The sequence below is a fragment of the Glycine soja genome, chromosome 15 (genome assembly GCF_004193775.1).
Source record: "Glycine soja cultivar W05 chromosome 15, ASM419377v2, whole genome shotgun sequence".
NCBI classification, from domain to species: domain Eukaryota; kingdom Viridiplantae; phylum Streptophyta; class Magnoliopsida; order Fabales; family Fabaceae; genus Glycine; species Glycine soja.
Genome location: NC_041016.1, coordinates 41,301,519 through 41,322,591, shown reverse-complemented (window position 1 = coordinate 41,322,591; position 21,073 = coordinate 41,301,519). Strand labels below are relative to the sequence as shown.

Here is a 21,073-nt window from a genome sequence, read left to right as displayed (position 1 = left end):
TTTTGGTATGATTCGTTTGAAATGTTAGAAGTAATAGTTAGGTGTGTAAAGTTTACCAAAAAAAAAACATTTCCAACCATTTTAATTATGACAATATAATAAGCAATGACTAATACCTAATATATGTTTCCATATTTAGTGGTATTCATTAAACGCCATATTTAAGAAGATCGAGTTGAAAAAATGGATGGATAGGGTTGAAATCTATCTATACTAAGTCTTATAAATGAGATGTATATGGAAAAGGCTATTGTGTCCATGCTCCAGCTATTGACATGTGTCCAATTTATTTGTTTTTTGGGCATTTATGCATCACACTTCCAGGTCTGTTGGTTGCTCCATGTATTATTGCACGTGTCTTCTTTTTCTTAAATTGCTTACAGGTGTCATGTGCTGCTGCATTGCCCATCCATTCTTCACTAAGTGCGTTTCCTTTCTTTCTTCTTCATTACATTTTGCTTTCTTTCTTCTTCATTGCCTTTGTTTCTTCTTCATTTTGTTTTCTCCATTTTTTTCCTTTTTTCTATTTTTTTGTTGTTTTCCATGTCAGGTCTGGGTTTTGTTTTCTTTATGCTTAAATACTTAAAGTTTCCATTTTTATTTTCACCTATTATTATCCAGTTTTGGTTTTTCCTATTGAGCTTTTGTTTTGTCGGTTTTGGTTTTTGATGTCGGGATTTTGTTTGTTTCCTAATATCTATGCATGTTTAGTTGTTACCTTTTTTTCCCAATTCTGGCTTACCTGATGTCATTTGGTGTATGATTTGGTTGTGTTATAGGCAGGATGATGTGTCATTATTTTCTCCTATTTCTTAACCCTTTTTATCTCCAATTTAATTACTAATTTACTCTAATTGTTAAATTTATTATTCAGTTTTATTAATTGGGCCCACTTGACTAATTTGGTGTTTTTAATTCAATTTCAGGATAATTATAAGCAATTGGGCTGAGCCAGATTGGACTGGAAGAGAGAAGACAATTTTATTAGATTTTGTCTAATTTCATTTTATTGCGTTCAGTTTTTATTTAGTATTTTTATTTCATTTTAGGCCAAAATAATGTAATCAGGCCCAGTGACTTTGAGTGACCCTTATAAATAGCACAGCCTTGGGATTCGTGTAGGCTATTCTATTATTCAAGAGAAAATACCCAAGCTGAGTTGTCGCAACGTGCCCTTTTGCGGGCGGGCGACGCGTGACTCGCGGGATGCGTGTTCCATGAAAGGAATACGCGCGGAGTCGCCACCAACGTTTATTTGAGGAAAACGTCGGAAAAACCGAAGGAAAACCGGTCAAAATGAAAATTCTAAGTTCGGGAGTTGTATTTACGCTTGAGGAAGGTATTAGCACCTCTCACGTTTGTCTCAAAGGACAACAACCTTTAATCGAATATGCAAACATGACTTTGATTTTTATGTTCCCTTTTATGTCCTTATATCCTTTATATTTTTTTTCTTTTTGTGGTCGACAAGGGGTGTTCCCCTTTGCTCCTACGTATTCCTCAATTGTGATGGGGAAATCAGACCTACGTAGTTCTTGCTTATGCATGAATCAAGTGATTCTTTTTTACTTGAAAGGTGATCATTTTAAGGAGTTGGACCTTGAAAAATGATCCATTTTACTTAGTAAGAAACAGAAATGATAAACTTTCAAAATTTCTATTTTTGTGGACGAGCTTGACTAGGCAAGTCGATTTTAGCCTTAGTTTCACTTTAGTTATTTAGTCAATTCAATTAAGAATGAGAAATCCCAAAGAGAAAACGTCCGATTGATTTTTCGCTTTATTTTACTAAAAGGTATTTTTTTTATTATTATATTATTATTTACCTCTTTTTTTATTTCCAACGTGGTTGCGGCACGACCGATCGGTCGGAATTCATTTCAACCAAAATTAACGGATGATACAATTCAAACGATCGGTGGAAATTTATTTTATTTTTAGGTTAAGCGAGAAATGACTTAAATAAATGGCTTAAGCACGTCAAAAGGGGGTATAAAAAGTAAATGAAAACGAGAATAAAAATACATGAAACCAAATGTGGACCACCATGGGTACATAGAATGAATTGAAAAGCTTGGTTTGAGGTACTTACCCGTTGAAGACTGAAAAACGATGAAGAACGAATGAAGAACGTCGAAGAACGGTCGAAAATCTTCGCGAAATCACTCACGGAAACGTTACGGAAACGTTACGGAAGCGTCTCGGCTTGAATTTTCTTCACGGAACTAATTTTCCTCAGCTATTTCGAGAAAGAGAGAAGTGCCTAAGGGGCTGAACCCTTTTCTACTTCACTTCTCCCCCTATTTATAGAAAATTGGGGGAGAAGCTTGCCACCCAGCTCGCCCAGGCGAGCAAGGTTGCTTCCTCCAGAAGCAACAGCCTTCTGGAGGGCCCAAGTTGGCCTGGTTGCTATTTGCACCCCCATTTTTACTAAACACACCCCCTGCCCCCTTTTTTTGGTGATTCTTTTTTCGTAAAGTTACGGAAACTTACGAATTTCGTAACGATACTTGTTTTCTTTCCGTAATGTTACGGAACCTTGCGGATTACATAATCATCCCCTTTTTGACTTACGGAATGTTACGGAACCTCACTATTTGTGCAACGATGCTTCCTTTTGATTTACGGTGTGTCACGGAACCTTACGGATTGTGCATCAATATTTTCCTTTTTCTTTTCTCTCTTGTTTTTCTTTCCATAACTTGAGGGAACTCAACTCATCTAAGATTCTAGATAAAGGGTCTTTATGACTAGTACCCTTGCCATTAACACTAGATGAATGATGACTCATGTTGGTTCCTAAGTTGTGGTTCTTTCTTGTTGGAGGTTGGAAACAAAAGGTAAAAGAAACTATGGTTGAAACTAGCCAAAATAAACACTAAAAGAGGTGTGAAAGATAAGGTAAAAACTAATTGGTAAAATGCAAGCTATCTAGGCGGTTTGACAATGGAAGGTAAAAGAAATAAGCTACGAAAGTAAGCAAGAAATGTAAATTAGGCGAATCCTACGAGAGTTTGGATGACCACATTTAAGGTTCCCAACAAAACACTCACAACCCTAAGGGAAAATTGCCTAAAATTATTACACACAAAGGGAAGTAGGGTGACCTATTGGAGGCTCCCAACTTACTTCCAACGAAAGGCCTTTTTGTTACACAAAATTTGAAAGCAATGAAAGTAAAGTAAATTGTCAATTACAAAATTGCAAAAAGGTCCTCAATTTAGGTGGTTTTTCTCTCTTTGGTGATTCACTCAATTTGGAGTGCTTCTTAGTCCAATAGCTCATAAGGTGGTTGTCCCCTTGCTTCTTGACTCAAATTCTTCAAGGGATGGCACCAATCCTCCTTTCTAATTCCCTATATAGCAACTCACAAACAAGGAAACAAAGAGACAAGCAATAACCAAAGACCAAAAAAATGAAATGAAATTTAAACCAATGGAATTTTAACAAGACATTTTTTCTAGGATTATTCAACAATTAAAGCAATGAAAAGGACATACAAGCAAGTTAGGACTCAAAGAGAAACTTAGAATGGCTCTAGAGTAGAGTAAAAAAACTAAAAAAAAAGGCTCAACAAACCTCTAGCTTTGGCACTTGTTTTCACACTAATTTTCTATTGAAATTTCGGAACTAAGATTGGTATAACATAGGCACCAATTATAGAATAAATTTTGAGCCAAAACAACAAGCACACTTCCTTTTCACTTTTTTTTCCCTGGATACTGATTTTTCTGCCAACTTGTGTGATTTTTAGTATTTTTTTCCTTTTATCCAAATCACTTTTTTATTTTTGTATAACTTTTTTACAGATGTCTAGAAAATTCAGTGAAAATTTCAGCTCAAAATTCGAAGTAACAAATTCTCAGTAATTTTTACAAGTTTGTATGTCCAAGCTGCCAGCACCAGCGATTTTTTTTTTAAGCATGGTATATTGATTGCCTTGGGCTTACTTTCAACCTTCCTAAAGAAGCTAGAGCTTAGCTACACATACCTCTCTAATAGCTAAGCTCACCTCCTTGAGATGAGAAGCTAGAACTTAGCTACACACCCCCTATAATAGCTAAGCTCACCCCCATGACAAAAAAACATGAAAATACAAAAAAAAAGTCCTTACTACAAAGACTACTCAAAATGCCCCGAAATACAAGGCTAAAACCCTATACTACTAGAATGGCCAAAATACAAGGCCCAAACGAAGGAAAAACCTATTCTAATATTTACAAAGATAAGCGGGCTTATACTTAGCCCATGGGCTCGAAATCTACCCTAAGGATCATGAGAACCCTAGGGCCTTCCCTTGGATCTCTGGCCCAATCTACTTGGAGTCTTCTATCCAATGCCCTTGCGGGGTAGGATTGCATCAGTACCTAAAGCAATCGTTAGTGATCAAGGAACCCATTTTTGCAACAAATCAATGCATGCCTTGCTTAAAAAGTACGGGGTTGTACACAGGGTATCCACACCATACCACCCCCAAACCAATGGACAGGTAGAAATTTCTAACATGGAGATCAAGAGAATTTTAGAGAAGATTGTGCAGCCAAGCAGAAAAGATTGGAGTACTAGGCTTGATGATGCTCTTTGGGCACATAGGACTGCCTACAAAGCACCTATAGGAATGTCTCCTTATCGGGTTGTCTTTGGAAAGGCATGTCATCTTCCAGTGGAGATTGAGCACAAAGCATACTGGACAGTGAAGACCTGCAACTTCTCTATGGATCAAGCTGGTGAGAAAAGAAAGTTGCAACAGAGTGAGTTAGATGAGATCCGCCTAGAAGCGTATGAGAATGCCAAGTTCTACAAATAAAAGACCAAGAAGTTCCATGATAGCATGATAATTAAGAAGGACTTCATGGTTGGGCAAAAAGTGTTATTGTATAATTCTAGGCTTGGACTCATGAGTGGTAAGTTGAGGTCTAAGTGGATTGGTCCTTTTGTTGTTACTAATGTTTTTCCTTATGGTACAATTGAGATCAAAAGCGACTCCACAAACAAGAGCTTCAAGGTCATTGGACACCGACTGAAGCCATTCCTCACAAACCCTTCTTTAGTGGACGCAGTGGTGGAAGAGACTTCCTTACTCCACCCTACTTTTCTTCCAGCATGACTTAGGGAGTTCTTCTTTTCCTATCTCCTTCTTTACTTTTGATGCACTTGTCCAATTTTATTGATTGATCTTATTGCTTTGAATCTTGTGATAATGCCACATTGAGGACAATGTGTTGTTTAAGTGTGGGGGGAGATTGTTCTTTCTTTGGGTTTTTCTAGGTTAAATTTGTGTTAAATTTGTTATGTTGGTTTCATGTTTTGTGTACAACATTACATGTTTCTCTTTGAATTTTGGGTTATGTACAGGAAATAGGTAATTTTTTCGAAATAGGAGTTTCTTGGCATTTTGTGAATTGAAATCCTTGTCTTCTCTACATGTCAAGTTAGTTATGAAAGGTTGAATTGAAAGTGATAAATTTACCATTGGTGACATTTTGAGCCATCATTGTTTATTTTATTCGGTGTGCTTTGCCCCATTGATTACTTGCACAATAGCCTTAGCTTGACTCTTGTTGATACTTCTTGATTCGCATGCATGTTGGTAGATGATTTAGGCATTTTATTCTTATAAGCCTCTAGCCAAATGAGCCTACCTTGAATTAATTCCTTTGATAGCCCTTTTGAGCCTATGTTTCCCTTTCCTTGTTTTGAAGCTCACTACAAACCTTAAGTGAAAAACCATGATATCACCTTACCCTTAAGGAATTTTGGAGCTTCGGAATTGTTTTGGGAATAAGTGTGGGGGGGTATGTTTCATTGGAAGATATGATTTTTGGCCATGCTTAATGTTTTATTTTGGCCATGCTTGATGTATATATATTTTGCCTAGTTCTTGCTTTAATCTTCAAAAATTCAAAATACTTTCAATTGCTGCAAATTCTGCAAATTCGTACTGTTAAAAAAAAAAACAAAGAAAAGAAAAGAAGAAGAAGTGAAGTTAAAATAAATGAGGTCTTGTTTTGAGGACTTGATTTGGGTTGAAGCCTTGGTTGATTTTGTTGATATTAGAGGGTTTGGTTTTACTACTTGTGCTTAATTTCCACTTATTCCCCATCGCTCCTCTATTCATTTAGGGTTTTAGCTACTTATCCCATACTTCCCTCTACCTTGTCCTTGGCCCCATTACAACCTTTAAAGACCTTTTGATCCTCATGTGCATGTGTTTTTCAAGTTTGTTTGTCAATTTTAGAATTTTGCCAAGTCTATGTGGTGTTTGTTTTCATGGGTGCCTTGAGAGTAGACAGTAGCCTAGACACTTGAGAGATAGAGTGAATATCTTGTGAGGTTATATCACTTATATTTGAGTTGATTGACTACCTGACCATGTTTGAGATGCTTGGATGATTTTCATGACTGTCTTGATTCTTTAACTCATTACACATTGGATATTACCTATTCCTTTCATTCCCTGAGACTCAGTGAGAAATATGTAATGGCTTTGGTGTTTGTTTATCTCTCTTTAATGTCTCTGGATTTGTTCTTTGCTTTGTTTTTAATTTTGCCCAGGAGTGCAAAAAGCTAAGTGTTGGGGATTTTGATGTGTCATTATTTTCTCCTATTTCTTAACCTTTTTTGTCACCAATTTAATTACTGATTTACTCTAATTGTTAAATTTATTATTCAGTTTTATCAATTGGGCCACTTGACTAATTTGGTGTTTTCAATTCAATTTCAGGATAATTATAAGCAATTGGGCTGAGCCAGATTGGACTGGAAGAGAGAAGACAATTTTATTAGATTTCATCTAATTTCATTTTATTGCGTTCAGTTTTTATTTAGTATTTTATTATGTTTTAGGCCAAAATAATGTAATCAGGCCCAGTGACTTTGAGTGACCCTTATAAATAGCACAACCTTGGGATTCATGCAGGCTATTCTATTATTCAGGAGAAAATACCCAAGCTGAGTGCATGGAGTTTTAGGGTTTTACATTTTTAGCTTTGTATTACTGTTCACGTGAATGCATTTTCCATTTTCCTGCTTTCAATTGCAATTTCGTTTATGTTCCTTCTTCCGCATTTAGGTTCATTTACGTTTTCTGCCTTTAGCTTTATTTATGTTTTCTGCTTTTACCTTCATTTACGTTTCTGCTTCTAGTTTCATTTACGTTTTCTACTTTTGTTGAACTTATGGAAGGCTAAATTTCTAGTGTTGTTTCCCTCTGAGGATGAAGCATAACTCTCTTTGAGGTTCTGCTTTTAATGTTGCTCTCCTATCGGTTTTCCCTTCACCAATTGACCCACATGCGTTCTGTTCATTTGTGCATGCTTCGTGTTCGATTAATTGCCTTTGTGCTTAAATTACATTCGTGCTTAATGAACAAGGGGTTAATTGGTGTATGTGTTGCTTAATCACATATTGACAAACCTAAATTGATTTTCGCTTAGTAAATTAAATTAGTGTTGGATTAAGTGGTTAACTGCAAGGGGTGAAATCCTCATAACCTAGGATAAGAGAATGGCTTCTGGATCAGAGGAAACAACACGTTTTTAATACTACTAATTTCGTATTCCAATCTGCTTGTTCTTAAATTCACAAATAAACATCCCCCCAATTGTTATTGTTATAACGAACCATATTATGAACATTTGGTTAGTCATTGCTCGTTGGGAAATGACCTAGGATCACTTCCTAGTTACTACATTCTAATGTTTATTTGATTCGGGTACGGCCTCGATCACAGGGTCAAGGAGATCGCCGAATAGGTAAGTCTTTCAGAGGAGCATGAGCTGACCTACAATTGTTAATTTGATTTAGTGTATGTTTTGGTTGTTATTTAGGCAGGGTGAAGGAGATCACAATGGTTGTTAATTTGTGAACAAAAAAACTCCTGGGGGAAATATCACAGGTATAAAATCCAGCAGGAGGCAGGCAAAGAAGCGATTAACAGGTAAACATAAATAAGATTATTACTTCACAAATGTTGTTTATCTCACAAATGTTGAGCAATACTTGTGCATGTTGGCTTTGTTTCATGATTAATATTTGCCCTTTTGCACAATGTGCAATATTGTTTTTTTTTGTACGTTGTTAATTGCTTATGGATGTTTATTTGTTGTGTTGAGTTGGTCCTAATTTGATTTGGTGTATGTTTTGGTTGTTATTTAGGTAGGGTGAAGGAGATCACAAAAAGGGTCAAATATATCAACAATGGTTGTTAATTTGTGAGCAAATAAACTCCTGCGGGAAATATCATAGGTGTAAAATCCAGCAGGAGGCAGGCAAAGAAGCGATTAATAGGTAAACATAAATAAGATTATTACTTCACAAATGTTGTTTATCTCACAAATGTTGAGTAGTACCTGTGCATGTTGGCCTTGTTTCATGATTAATATTTGTCGTTTTGCACAACGTGCAATATTGTTTTTTTTGTATGTTGTTGATTGCTTATGGATGTTTATTTGTTGTGTTGAGTTGGTCCTAATTTAAGCGGTTCAAGACAATCAGAAAATCGACTACTTGTTATTCTTTTGTAAGTAATTCCGTTATGTCTGATGTCATACCATGTAGCTGATGGTTTTCTTGGTGATTGCCTTATCAAATACGGGGCACTGAAAGTTACTATTGTGGCGATGGTTCATGTGCTGCGGCCTGTTCAATTTGTTGTTTTTTTGCGCTTTTCCATTTGGGTGTGAGTTTCAACTTTTTTATGGATTCCCGATCATTCCCTCAACTACTCCAAAGCTTCTTTATTTGTTTTTGCTTCATTTGCTTATTGCTGAGTGTTCGATGGTGCTTTACTTGCTTTGTTTTTCATGCAAGTATCTTGAGTTCCAACTTAGTTTTCCTCCTGCTGACACGTGCTTGATAGATACTATATATTCTTGTTACTTTTTGGTGCTGCTGTTGGCTGTCCAAAAAAACAGAATCGGGTCAGCTCAATTGTTCTTTCAACCTTAGTTATCATATTTATGGTTTGACTTATCATAGTTTTTTTTTTCAATAAATAACATTCTATTTGTTGTTGTTATCATGTTATGTGGTTGTTTTGTGGTTTCAATTTCTATGTATGTTTCTGAGTTTTTGTTCAGACTGATGGCACGTATTGTTGACAAGATAAAAATCATTGATGGATCTAAAGAAACTCTGAAACTTGCTGTAAGGATAACTGAGCTCTGGTTTGTTGTGATGCCGGGCAGATCTGAACAAGCTGAGATGGTCATTTTTTACTCTGACGTATGCTTTTAATTTGTGCTTTTTGTTCATGAATTGTCTTTGTTTGTAGCCATTAGTTATATATTTTTATTATTCATAGGGTGACCAAATCCATGTGGTCTATAAGCAAGACCAGTTAAAGACATGGAAAATGGATTTGAAGGAAGGTTGTACTTATGTGATGCACAATTTTAGAGTCAGCAAGAATGATGGAAAGTACAGAGTTTGTGATCATCCATATAAATTGACATTTATTGGAGTTACGATTGTCAGACAGTGTCAATTGGATGGGCTTCCTTTTAAAAATTATATATTTGCAGATTTTTTGGATGTCATTGTTGGCCAATTACAGTCTAACCTATTAGTAGGTTAGCACAGCTAGATTTACATTTCTAATTTCATCACCAGTGTTTGTGGGTTTTGTTTTCCGTTACTGATTTTTACTCAATTTTTTAAACATCATTGGTGTGGTTGACGAGGTTGTTTTTCATTACATTTCACCCAGAAGTAAGAGAGTTGTTTTAAGCTTATGAATTTGAGGTAAACGTCTGATATGTTCTATGAGTTATTCATGGTTGTATGATTGTATCGTTGTATGTTGTTAATTGATTGTTTGTATAATGGTTTATTTTTTTTTTCTTCAGTAACCAATTGTTGTCTTGCACTCTATGGGACGATTATTGTCTTCAATTTTTGGAATATTTGGATCAACATGAGACTGAAGGGCCTATTATTGTGTTGTTGACCAATTCCAGAATTAAAGAGGGCCAGGGTATACTGTGATATATAGTTTATTGTTTTTCATCTTCATCGCATCCAACTTATGGTTTTATTTCTGACTGGTGCAGGATCCTATCCATGCTCAGTTAGCAATTCTTTGAAGGCTTCTAAATTGACTATTAATGAGCCAGTGGCACCAATTGAAGAATTCAATAAGAAGTATTTGCCTCATGTTGTTATTAATATATGTTTGTTTTTCTTTCCTTCGGTCTGTTATTGATTTAGTATGTATAGGCTTTCAGAATTGGGCATTGAGATCTGCTCAGTTTTGACACGTCGTTCCCAGTGGAGTTCACAACCTTCAGGTTCTGCTCAGTTATCATCAAGGGAAACATTCATTTCCAAGTCAGAGGCAAAGACCATTTCTGAGATAAACAACTTTTGTGAAGTAATTATCTTATATATGTTTACCTGTTTATCGCTTCTTTGGCTGCCTCCTGCTTAATTTTATGGCTGTGATATTTCCTGCAGGAGTTTGTTTGTGTTACTATTGGTATAATCACGATAATTGTTATGAACAATCATTCATGGTGTTATGCAACTTGCATTCAGTGCCATAAGAAAATAGATGTCTATACAGAACCGTTTGTGTGCCCATGTGGCATGCATAATGATCGAGCTATGCTTAGGTCTTTGTTTTCCTTTTTAAATTTTTGTGGCACTATATTTATGTTTGAATTTATATTTAGCATTTAATGCTATTATATATGTTTCCAGATATAGAGTTCAAGTGATGGTCAATTATAAAGATGAAAGCACAAAATTTCTCCTGTGGGGTCGTGAATGCACTGAATTGATTGATCATGTAATTTTGGTATGCGGTTCCGCATGTGTACAGGAAGAAACAAAAATAGCTCTCATGTATTCATCATGTAATTTTGTACACTTTTAAAAAATTACACAAGATATGACTTTAAAGAAGGGGAGGCTAAATGTTTTATCAATGAATGAATGCTACTTCTATTCCTCACAACATACTTGATATCAAATTCCTTATCGGTCAACGCCTGTGTCGAGCTTAATAGACTGAGTTTAATTTAATTTAAGTTAATTTATAATATGTATCAAGCAAAATCTAGTATGCAGTTCTGCATGTATACAGGAAGAAACAAAAATAGCTCTCATGTATTAATCATGTAATTTCGTACACTTTTTAAAAATTACACAAGATAAGACTTTAAAGAAGGGGAGGCTAAATGTTTATCAATGAATGAACGCTACTTCTGTTCCTCACAACATACTTGATATCAAGTTCCTTATCGATGTTACCAATCCATGTCTATAGGTACATGTGTCATTATTATTTGAATTAAAAGTTTCCATATTTTGCCAGCTGTCAATTCCAAATTTGTTTTTACACTCTTTTAGTTGAATTTCATTACTTACTACTTAAGTTAATTATGACAAAGCTCATTTGAATAAGCTTTTACAGAAAAGTTCAACTGAAACGTGCTCAACAATCCTTGATGTTTGCTTCTATCTTTTAGCATTTGAGTTTGCAATATAATTGTTCCTTCCAACAATACTCCACTGTCCAAGTATAAACTACAATATGATCAACTAAAGGCAACAGGAACATGGAAAACCATATATTTATAAGCAAGTCTGATTCAGCAAAAGCCAGGAGCAACAGAAAGCGTATTAGACAACAAAAGGTCCATCTTAATGCTCAGGATATTATCCATGCAAGTGTCAATCCAACTTCATCCCATATTGAAGATCATTATAACTAACCAAAGACACCACTGCATAGTGTCCATGCAACTGTCAATCGGGCTTCACACGATGCTGAAGATCATTGTAAGCTATCAAAGATACAATTTTATATCTTTATATTCAGCTCATATTAGTTAATTACGTTGATACAATATCCATATATAGTTTGTTGTGAAAAGCTAAGGAATTCGTAGGTTTGATGCAAGATTATAGCAATGCATGTCATTTGATTATTTCGTTTGAATCATTATCATGATTTCCTGTTTTTGTCATCCTTTTTCTGTTTAGATGTTAATGTCTACGATTCATCAGAGAATGAGAGTTCTGGATCAACAGAAGGTAGTATTAAAAATCTCCTTCATTAATTTATTAATTTAACTTCCAATCATAATACCCAACTCAATTTTTGTAGAATCTCAGACTATTTCTTCAATTGGATATCCAAACTGTGAATCATCACATCATGATTCTTCAATGGACACAGGAGGTAAATGTCTTATAGAATTCTTTTTGTTTTTAAAAAAACACAACAAAATGCATTTTAAAGTATTTTGATGTTCGCTATGAGTTAATGTTCTGATATGTATTTTAGACATTCCTGTAAAAATGAAATTATCCATGGTTACGGTTATGGTCTAATATGTAATGTTATTATTTCAGAATATTTTGATCTTGGTGACCAGCTCATGCAATGTAGACATTGTAATGCAAAAATGTGGTATAATGAAAGCATATCAAAACATTCAAATACCTCAAGCCCACAATTCAGCCTATGTTGTGGAGATGGCAAGGTTGAACTTCCATTGTTACAAAATCCACCTAAATTTCTGCAGCAAGTTCTAATTGAGCAATATACAGCTCATGCAAAAAATTATCAACAGAACATAAGAACTTATAACATGATGTTTGCATTTACTTCTGCTGGTATCAAATTTGACAAAACAATTAGTCATTCGAGAGGCCCTCCTACAATCAGAATTTAAGGTCAACCGTGTCATAGGATTGGAAGTCTATTACCAATGCCTGGAAAAGAACCTAAATTTGCACAATTGTATATCTATGAAACAGAAAATGAAGTTCAAAATAGAATTAACACCATGAGGTAGCTAACAACACAATGCCAATATAACATCTCCGATTTACATTGATATCTATTGTTTATTTTACATTAACGTCCTCTTAATTTTTTATATATTTGAATATCTGGTTTTTCAGCCACTATAATGAAATTGAGGCACATATTGTCTCAAATTTGCAAAAAATGCTAGATGAAAGCAATGCTCATGCAAAGAGTGTGACACCCTCTACCCCTCACATATATACTAATAAGGAAAAAAAATATTCAAATATTAATTAAAAGTATTTTTAAAACATATTTTTTTACAAGTCTTTCAAAGGGGAAAAAGGCTCACATTCATTTTCTTCTACATCATATTCAAACTTGCCCAAATAAATAATAAAGTATTCTCGACTCAAACAAGGTCGTCTAAGCTTCATACAATTAATATAGAACCTATATCCTAATGTCACATCCTATCAGAGCGTTGTGTTCCCGTGTCCTCTAGCATGAGGTTCTTCATAGTCATCCACCTATTCATCTACTCCCCCGAACACAAGTTCAAGATCATCACAGGATCCAAACACAACAACACACAGGGAGTGAGTTATCACATTCCTAACTAATAGAGAAACAAGACAATTAAATATACATATTATATAAATGAGATACCACTTGCTTAAACATAGCTCATGTAACTTCACCACTTCGTCATTCAAAATTCACTTTTCAATCATCAATCACATTACACAAGAATCCCACACTTCGATCAAGATATAATAACACATCAATTAGCAAGCATATGCAATAGTTATGCTAAGACTCAATCCTATATGCAATGTGGTACCATGTCAGTGAAAAACCACCCTGGGGCGCTTAGGAGTACATAACAAGACACACCACACAATGGGTTTGTCAGGTCACTCTCACTAAGTAAGATCATAGGGAGACCAGTCAGGGTCACGATGTTTTGCGAGAATGCTCCAACCATATGAGATCAGCATAGGCTTAAAGGAGCACTCAAACCCGGTGACCCCCAAAGCCTACACTCCGAAGAGTCCGTCAGGGCCTCTCCCTCCCGATTCAGGTCCAACCCCTAAAATAATTTTTTTTGCATGCAGACACTGCTCATGAATTATACAATACCCACGACCTTACACTCGTGTTTTAAACACGTTCAACACAATTGCGCTACGATTTAACACTGGTTCCTAAATAGGAAACCTACATTTTCTCTTTAACACTGCGCATCAACGCTTTTCTCAAGGTAACGCTGGTCGGGTTATTGTACAATTCATAGCTTACAACACAAGTAATTTCACATCAAGTGTTAACTGCACACTAATCCATAACTAGAACTCATTCACAATTTCACATCTCATAGTGTCACAATCCACCATCACATGTTTACACGTATCTCACAAATTAACACATGTTCAACTTTACACGTATACTCAATCTCAATAACAATATTATAATCTTAAAGCAACATGTTATTCTACAATTCATCACATACTCACAATTTGAATCATCATTTCATATCCTCAATATAAAAATTTATATAAAAGACTATCACAATATGAGGACTAAAACCCCTCAAATAATATTACACAATTATATCAAAATCATAGGTTGAAATATACAAATATCAAGAGCACAATTTATCAAGCAATTTTCATTAGGACATCAATATTTTATTTATAATCATAAAGGAAAAATTGCAATTTAACAAACATCCCAAAATAAAACCCCAATTTAATCCTCTAAGGATCCCTACACATGTTCTCACTAATCCCCAACTGTGAATAACGGTTCCCTAAGATTCCTCCAGTTTTTCCTCCGACTGCTCCGATAGAGTTTCCAAACGTGAGAGAAACGGAGAAAGGATTAAAGGCTCCATTTGGACTATCTTCATGCGATTCCTTTTTCTCCCTCCACGAACACTATTTCGCAAATCCCAACGGTCAAAGCGTGCACAACTGAATTTCAAACAACATATCCAAATTTTACCACAATCCAACAGTTAACGAAACCGGGATCGTAGTTTTACCAAGATAGCTCTGGGTTTCTGCGGGAAAGAAAAATGCTACAATGCGAGGGGTATTTCTCTTATCTCAGACTTGATATCGAAATTCCCAACGGTGAGAATTCTTGGAATTGAGTTGCAAACGTGGTGCTCAAATTTTACGACGATCCAACAGTGAATGAGTCCAAGATCGTCGTTTTTCTGAGACATGTTTGGTGGGCTGCGGGAAAAAAAAGGTAAGGGTTTTGAGAGGAGAAGGGAAAAAACGAAAATGAGGGAAAGGAGAGACAGCGTCAGTGTGAAAACTGACCTAACACTATTTATAGCTAGGTTTACTCTATTTATTTATTTAGTATTTTATAAAAATAAATTCTATTTTATTCTCTATCAAACAAATAAATAAAATACCCTTTTTATTTTCTCTCAAATCATTATTTTAATTGATAATTATATCTCCTTATTTATTTATTTATAAAATCTCATCATTTTTCTAAAAATTTATTTATTTAAAAAAATACAATCCTTTTTAATCTAGATTACAAAAATTGGGATGTTACAAAGAGTTTCAGGTTGACAAGGGATAGATTGACAGACACTGAAGTGCATAATGTCAGACTCAAATTGATTGCTGGTCGAGAAAAAGATGGTCGTACATATAATGTACCAAGTGTTCTAGAAGTTTTTGCACTAATTGCAGGTGATATTGATGCAAATTTGAACAGAGATATTATTGTTGAAACTCAAAATGGTTAATTACAGAGGATACATGAATTACATTGTAGTTATCTAGCTCTACAATATCCTCTATTGTTTCCTTATGGAGAAGATGGATATAGGCCTGACATTCTACATCGTGATACATTAAGTGGGAAAAAAAGAAAAAGGAATCATCTTACAATGAGAGAGTGGATTGCTTATAGACTGCAATGCAGACCCAATGAAGGTCAAACTCTGCTGCATTCTAGAAAACTATGTTAGAAACAACTAAAAGAAACTCAGAGTTGACAAGTTCTGTATCTTTCAGCAGTCATCGGATGCTGGATGTAACATCCCAATTTTCGTAAACTAATTTAAAAAGGATTGTTATTTGTGAATAAATAGTTTTAGAAAAAAAAAATGATAAGGTTTTATAATTAAATAAATAAGGGGAAATAACTTTATTAATTACAATAATGGTTTGAGAGAAAATAAAAAGGGTATTTTATTATTCATTTGATGGAGAATAAAATAGAGTTTCTTTTTTTATAAAATAATAAAAATAAATAAATAGAGTAAATAATAGGTCGTGAATACCCCTAGCTATACATAGAAAAATGCTAGGTCACTTTTCAGACTGACTCCTTAGCCGCCTCCACATGTCTTGGGAAAACAACGATCTCGAACTCATTCACCGTAGGATCGTCATGAAATTTAAGCACCACGTTTGTAACCCAATTACGAGCATTATCACCGTTGGGAATTTCAAAATCATGTGTGAGATTAGAGGAATAACCTTCTCATTGTAGCCTTTTATTTTCTCGTAGAAACCCAAAACTGTCTCGGTAAAACTATGATCCCAGATTCGTTAGCCGTTGGATTATAGTAAAATTTGGATATTTTGTTCAAAATTCAATTGCTCACACTTTCACCGTTGAGATTATGAAGATAATATTCGTGGAGGGAGAAAAAGGAATCGCATGACGATAGTACAAATGGAGGCTTCAATCCCTTCTCATTCTGTCTAATATTTGGAAACCCTATCAGAGCAACCTGAGGAATCTCAGAAACTTGTTAGAGATGTCTCTATCACTGTTGGAAGACATGTGAGCCCGCTTAGAGGTAAGGGATGAGTTATTCACAATTGGGGGTTAGTGAGAACATATGTAGGGATCCTTAGAGGATTAAATTGGGGTTTTATTTTGGGATGTTTATTAAATTACAATTTTTCCTTTATGATTATAAATAAAATATTGATGTTCTGATGAGAATTTCTTGATAAATTGTGCTCTTGATATTTGTATATTTTGACCTATGATTTTGATAATTGTGTAATATTATATGAGGGGTTTTAGTCCCCAGGTTGTGATAGTCTTTTGTATAAACTGTTATATTGAGGATATGAAATGATGATTCAAATTGTGAGTATGTGGTGAATTGAACATGTGATGAATGATGGAATACATGTATATTGAGATGTGTACTGTGTTGTGAGCTATGAATTGTGCAATCACACAACTGTAAGACCCTTTAAGGGCGACGAGTTTTGCGCGACGAGTATTGTGATGGGATCCATTGTGGGAACCCGATGAGTTTAATCACAAGCGCAATGGGTTTAAATGATTTTGAAAATAGTTGAGTAGTTGTGTGTATTGCATAGTTCATAGGTAAAGTGAATATGATTCATGAGGTGTGATAACATGCAATTTTGAGATTATACCATTGTAATTGAAATCGAGTGTGTGTGATAAACTGAGTATGCACGTGATTGAGATATTGTGTGCATTGAGTTGTAAACTGTAGATTGTACAATCACACGACTATAAGACCCTTTAAGGGCGATGAGTTAATGCTAAATCCCTTTAAGGGCAACGAGTTAATGCTAAGACCCTTTAAGAGCGACGAGTTAATGTTAAGACCCTTAAAGGGCGACGAGTTAAAAATATTTGTGAACAATTGAGGAGTCGTGTGTTTTGTACAGTTCATAGATAGAGTCTGTGTGCTAAAATGTTTTCTGGGTTGGACCTGAATCAGGAGGGAGAGGCCCTGACGGACTCTTCGGAGTGTAGGCCTTGGGGGTCACCTGGTTTGAGTGCTCCTTTAAGCCTATGTTGATCCCATATGGTTGGAGCGTTCTCGCAAAATACTGTGATCCCTATGATCTTACCTAGTGAGAGTGACCTGACTTACTAGTGTGTGGTTTGTCTTGTCATGTACTCCTAGGCGCCTGACGTGGTTTTTCACTGACATGGTACCACTTTGCATATAGGATTGAGTCTTAGTGTATATGTTGCATAATGCTTGTGTATTGATCGATATTGATTTACTTGATGATATTGTGTTTTGATCCTTGAGTACGTGAATGTTGTGAAAATGAATGAAATGTGTGGTGTTGCGATGTAATGTTGTGCGACAAAGTGGTAAAATAACGTGAGTGATGCTTAAGTAAGTTGTATTTTGTTTATATGATATTTATACCTACATGTTATATTGTTTCTCTCCATTAGTTAGGAATGTGATAACTCACTTCCTGTGTGTTATTTGTGTTTGGATCCTGTGATGATCTTGAACTTTGTGTTTGGGGGAGCAGATGAATAGGTGGATGACTATGAAGAACCTCATGCTAGAGGACACGGGAACACAACGCTCTGATAGGATGTAACATTAGGATATAGGTTCTATATTAATTGTATGAAGCTTAGACGACCTTGTTTGAGCCGAGATGACTTTATTATTTATTTGGACAAGTCTGAATAAGAAGAAAGTCAATGTGAGCCTTTTACCCCTTTGAAAGGCTTGTATTTAAAAATGTTTTAAAAATACTTTTAATTAATATTTGAATTTTTATTCCTTTATTAGTATATATGTGAGGGGTAGAGGGTGTCACACTGGAAATACAGAAGGTTTAAGCCAAGGCAAGAAGATCATCTTACCTTCAACCTTTGTTGGTAGCCCACATTACATGGATCAACTTTATTTTGATGGCATAGCTATATGCAGCCACATAGGCTTCCCAAATCTTTTTATTACTTTTACCTACAATCCAAATTGGCATGAAATTCATAGGTTGCTGACACCTTTGAATTTGACAGCAATAGATAGGCCAGAAATAATCTCCCGAATTTTCAAGCTTAAATATGGCAGATGTTATCAGGCCTTACAAAGAATCACTTACTAGGCAAATTCGTTGCATGTAAGTTGATGCTAGTTCCTTTTTTTGCTACTAACAGATAAGCTACTTATTGTAAATTATGTTTTCTTTAATACCTTTTTATTAATGATATTTGGTTACAATTACAGACATGTACACAGTGGAATTCCAACAACGAGGACTTCCTCATGTCCATTTATTGTTATTTTTACACGCCAACAACAAATATCCATCTCGAAACGATATTGATCATATTATATCAGCATAAATACCTTCACAGGAAGATGATCCAGAACTCTATAAATTAGTGCGAAATCACATGGTTCATGGTCCATGTGGAATTTTGAGGCCTACATCTTCATGCATGAAGGAAGGCAAATGCAGTCGATTTTATCCAAAAGAGTTTCAGCCCACAACTCTTATAGATGGAGATGGTTATCCTGTGTATCATAGAATAAACACTGGTCGGACAATAACCAAGAATGGGATTATAATTGATAATAGATGTATTGTACCCTACAATCCAAAATTGCTGAAAAAATACCAAGCACATATAAATATTGAATGGTGTAACCAAAGCACTTCTATCAAATATTTATTCAAATACATCAATAAAGGATATGATAGAGTTACTGTTGTCATGGTACATGATAACAATGGAACAGTTCCCCATGCAAACACTCTGAATGATGAAATCAAGGAATATCTGGATTGCAGGTATGAGCCGAGTTTAATGTGTAAATCATGTTATGATTGTATTTAAAATATATTTATTTTCATTACATATCTTGGAGTATCTTTGGTTTTCCAATACATGGTAGAAAACCTTCTATAGAGAGGCTACATTTCCACCTTCTAGGACAACATAGCGTTCACTACCAAGACCATGATGATATTGATGATCTCCTCTCTAACCCAAGCATTTCTGAATCAAAATTTATAGCTTGGATGAATACACACCAAGCTTTTGTTGAAGGTCAAAGCTTGACTTGTTCTGAATTTGTTACTAAGTTTGTGTATAACCAGAAACAAAGATGTTGGCAACTTAGGAAAAAGGGTTATGCTATTGGCAGGCTTCAATGGGTTCCCCCAACTACAGGGGAATTATTTTATTTGAGGATGATGCTGACCGTCTCTAGAGGACCAATCTCATTTAAAGATATCAGAACAGTTGCTAGTGTTGAATATCCTACATATAGAGAAGCATGTTTTGCTATGGGTTTTTTTTACAGGATGATAGAGAATTCATTGCTGCAATCAAGGAAGCAAAAGACTAGGGCTGAGCACCTTATCTAAGGAATCTTTTTGTATTATTACTTTTGACGGGTACCATGAACAAACCTGAACAAGTGTGGGAAAAAACTTGGCATTGGTTAAGTGATGATATTGTATATAGTCATCGCAGATCAACAAGCACTCTAGGTTGGCTTACATATAGCTTGACACAGAAAATTTTTCTCATAAACATTATCTAACTTCCTTTTCAAATGTCTTAGGATTACATATTGATGACTGTAATCTGATGAATTTTGTATTGCTTGAAGTTGAACAGTTGTTACAAGCCAATCAAAGATCACTTAAAGACTATCCTTCCATGCCATATCCTGAGAACGCAAATTTACTAACACATGCAGACAATGGCCTCATTTTGTCTGAGCTGAATTTCAACAATGAAGAACTTAGATCAGAATTCCTTAACCTTTTTTCTCAAATGACAAGTTTATTTATTGTACTAACTTGCCTTGCTTATTTTCCTCCCTTGTGTTTCACTCTGGAATTTCAAGCTGTTATTAAAACCAGAACAATTTTTATGCCTACAGACCAACAAGCAAAAATTTATAACCAAATTATTCAGGCTGTCAATAAAAATGAAGGTGGAATGTTTTTCTTATATGGATATGGAGGAACAGGAAAAAAATTTATTTGGAAAACACTTGCAGCCTCATTGAGAGTTGACAATAAAATAGTTATTATGGATGCTTCTAGTGGCATAGTTTCTTTGTTATTTCCTGGAGGAAGAACAACACATTCAAAATTAAAAATTCATGTTCCCATATTTGAAGACTCGACATGCAATATTCATCAAGGAACACAATTGACTGAATTATTGAATGAAGCAAGTCTTATCATCTGGGATGAAGCCCCCATGGCTTACAAATTCTGTTTTGAAGCACTTGATCAAAGTATAAGAGATGTTATTAAGGCAAAATCAAGTTCTGATAAAATCTTTGGTGGTAAAGTTATGATATTTGGTGGAGATTTTTGACAGATTCTGCCAGTCATTCCTAGGGGTAGCCGGTCTGACATTGTTAATGCAACTATAAATTCATCTTATCTATGGAATCATTGCCATGTTTTGGCACTGTCGAAAAACATGCGTTTAGAAGCCAATATAGATGCAACAGACAGAGAAGAAACTTTAGCTTTTGCACAATGGATCCTT

The 21,073-nt window shown here is 35.1% G+C and overlaps 1 pseudogene; it reads right to left on the bottom strand.

The window, feature by feature from the left end:
• The window catches only part of LOC114386152, a 58,207-nt pseudogene extending 55,244 nt beyond the window's left edge, over positions 1–2,963 (bottom strand).
• Between the last annotated feature and the right edge of the window lie 18,110 nt (positions 2,964–21,073).